Here is a 3,563-nt window from a genome sequence, read left to right on the forward strand (position 1 = left end):
GATGGGACACTACTGTTGAGGGTGAGAGAGTCGTGGGTAAGAGACAGAAGGGTGGGGGGGGCAGAACAAAGGGAGGAGAGAGAAAGTGAGGGGGGGAGGTGGAGAGAGTAAGTGAGGGAAAGAGCAGGAGAGTGAGTGGGCGGAGAGTGAGAGGAAGAGAGAGCAAGAGAGAGCAAGAGAATACGGGGGAGGGACAATAGGGGAGAAGGAGGGAGAGAAATAGAGACAAGGGGTGGAAGAGTGACAGAGAAAGGGGGGTATATATAGAGAGGAGAAGAAGGTGAGAAGAGCATCATGAAGAGATGCCAGGTATCAGGAAACAGCACTAAAAGTAAACAAAGTAAGTACCACTGTATTTCCCAGACAATAATTTTTCTTCTTAGTTGTATTAGTGATGTTATTGGTGCTCTTTATGATTGCTTAATGCTGAAATCTAGCATACAGATGCAATGCCCGTTATCTGAACATTTCACAATTTGTCAAAAATTAACTAGAGTTCCAGCACTCACTCACTTAAGAGAAAAATGAACAAAACTGGGTATACACCACAAAAGTAAATAATTTAAAATAAGCACAAGATAATATAACAAAACTTGGAGTGATGTTGCACAAGCGGGTAACCAAGGACCCTACAAACAAGGTGGTAGGGTAAAGGAACACAGGGACAGGGAGTGGGAGAGACACTAGACAAGGAGAGTGGGGGGGGAAGGTAAACAAAAATGATGGGGGGGGGGGTGATAAGGGGGGCAACGTTTCCTGGAAAGACCCCTTCCTCAGGCCCATGCCCGTAAGGACCACAAGGTACTTCCCTTGACCCTGACACCCCAACCACCAGAGCAGCACCTAGAAATCACAAAGCAAGAATATATGCAAAATGCAAGCACAAAAGGGCAAAGTCCAGAGTACACAGGAGAATATAGGTAGTATTAAGGATCAAACCATCAGGATCACTGTCAACATGTCTCTCTTTTCTCCCTCTCTCTCCTGTCCCAGGCGGGCTGCTGACTGAGTCACTGATTGCCTGGATAGATAAAGGTCAGCTCTGTGTGTTTATGTTTGTGTTTATTTCACAATTTGTATTCCTGGGCATACACAGGTCGTGCCGCATGATTTCTTCAAACGTTCCTGCGTTAAGACGCGTGTTTACTAGTGTTTTTACTAATGCCGGCGCTGGCACATTGCTGGATTGGTATAGGTGTGACTGGTGTGATTGGTGGCATTCACAGCCCACGTTCACGGAAGAATAACGAGTGAATGTCGCGTGGCATACAGCAGAGTTCACAAAAACGGCTCTGTGAAATGTTCGGATAACGGCCGCGGCATCTGTACAATCATACTACGGTTTGCATATTGTGAAAATGTACGGTTCGAATGACCGAATTAAGTGTAATGAAATCGAATGAGGCCCGTCATACAGATGCAGCCCGATGGTTTGTCGCGTAGTCGGCACGGAATCCGCCAATGGCACAGTCCTGACACCCGCCTGCTCACGGAAACCCCGCGACCAGACTAATTTCCCATCAGTATTTACACAGCGGAAGTCCCTGCTTCTGAATGGGACTCCCTGCTTCTGAATGGGACTCCCTGCTTCTGAATGGGACTCCTGTTGTGTGAATCCTATCAGATCGCATCAGTCTGGAAGAGACGCTCAGTGAGAGTAGATAGAATCTGTCCCTTTCTCTGCGCATCTCTAACAGGTGATCACGTGGCTTTTTTTTTAATTTTAATAACACAGTATTGAAGCAGGGGGTCTCGGGAGCAGAACTGCATTAATTTCAACCTTGGGGACCCCCTGCTTCCTGAGTTACAGGCCCCGTGTATGGGTTGCCGATATCTCCGCCATGCCCAACCATTAAAACACCAGGAACCCCTTAATTACCTTAGCCATTACTACCGCTATGATAATTAAGGGTTACTAGTGTTTTAATGGGTGGGTTTTACACCCTGCTCTACCATATAAAGCCAGTGGATTTAACAGAATCTACTTACTAATCAGTCGTTCAGAAAACTCGAAAAAAGGTCCTTTGTAAAAAAAAAAATGGAACTGCACCTATATTTTAAACAAATATAAAGAGCAATGATGAGAAGGTTTTCAAATAGAGGAAAGTAAGGAAAATGCAGTTATGGTAGAATGCCACTGCGATCATTATGTAAAATGGCTGGGCCTAGCATGAAATCTGCGCTGTGATTTGTGTTTTGGAGAAATATTCATTCAACATTCAATGAGCCGTGTACAGCATACCATGATTGAATTTTACAACCTATAAAGCATGAGAAAAATTAAACTCCTGTTTTTTTTCTCAAGATTAATGGAGTATGACTGTTAGAGTGACTAATTAGAATATGTAACCCGCAAGAGCAGGAATACTGTGTGTAGTGCTGGGAAAGTTAGCAATTCAAATCAACCTCACAATCTTTTTAGATACTTCATTGCAAATCAAACCCACCACATCCAAATTAAATTTTAAGAAGACGAACTATACATAGGTCAGAATACTACAGCACACTTGAAATCAGCAATTTGACAAAAATAAATGCAGAGAATGCATAGAAGACCAACAGAATGCCAGCATAATGTAAACATATATTCCTATATAACTTTAATCTAACTATTTGGTATGTTTCTTTCTTTCATTGTGTGCCATTGTTTTAGCGCTACCTATTTTCGTCTATCCCTATCTATCTTGAGCCGAATTCTCCTATCAATTGCAAGAGAACTTAAATCTAATTAACTTTTTGGTATGTTTCTGTGAGTTGATTAGGCAAAACCCCTCCCTTAATTGTTAGTCAAATGCATGTGATCAGAGTATTTGAGACTGACAATCTTGGCTGTGAGCCATATGGCTATGTAACATCTTAAGTGTCACATTTAAAGTGTCTGTAGAGTTAATTTTGGAGTTATCATCTCTGGATGTTTTCTTTCTATATCTTTAATCATGGATGCATTCTGAATATCTGGGCTAACATTCTGATTGATTTCTTCAAACAGGTATGTTTCAGTGAGCTGATTTCTTCTATCAATTGAAAGAGAACTTCAAATCTAATTTACAACTACCTGGTATGTTTCTGTGAGCTGATTAGGCAAACCCCTCCCTTAATTGTTAGTCAAATGCATGTGATCAGAGTATTTAAGACAGTCTATCTTGGCTGTGAGCAATATGGGTGTCACATTTAAAGTGTCTGTAGAGTTAATTTTGGAGTTGAAATTGGAGGTGAAGATTAGAGGAAGATCTGGACTCTGCACAACAACAACTACAACTTTGCAACTGTGAGAACATGACTTGCTAAATGCTGTGATTATTTTTACTATTCATATCCTCCAATAACTGTGAAGTCTCTCCTCCTGCATCTCACTATGCCCTTTTTAAGTTTACTGTTTCCTCACTCCTTTGTGAATGTCTCTGTTCTCTCCAACTTCCCCACTCCACCATTATTTATACACCTCTCTCCCAACAACTTCTTTACCCCTCAATAAAAAACACCCACACAAATCCTCTATTCACACCCTCTATCCACTCCTTCCTGTTGCTGGGGATTTTGACGGAGTTAACAGGCTTATAATA

General features: G+C 41.9%; 1 long non-coding RNA gene across 1 annotated transcript; it reads left to right on the plus strand.

Moving 5' to 3' along the window:
• Positions 1-236: 236 nt before the first annotated feature.
• On the plus strand, positions 237-3,111 carry LOC142470642 (uncharacterized). Its single transcript, XR_012789290.1, has 3 exons — positions 237-340; positions 994-1,035; positions 2,990-3,111. It is a non-coding gene; the product is annotated as an uncharacterized LOC142470642 (long non-coding RNA).
• The last annotated feature ends 452 nt before the right edge of the window (positions 3,112-3,563 follow it).

Source organism: Ascaphus truei, chromosome 1 (genome assembly GCF_040206685.1).
Source record: "Ascaphus truei isolate aAscTru1 chromosome 1, aAscTru1.hap1, whole genome shotgun sequence".
Lineage (NCBI taxonomy): Eukaryota > Metazoa > Chordata > Amphibia > Anura > Ascaphidae > Ascaphus > Ascaphus truei.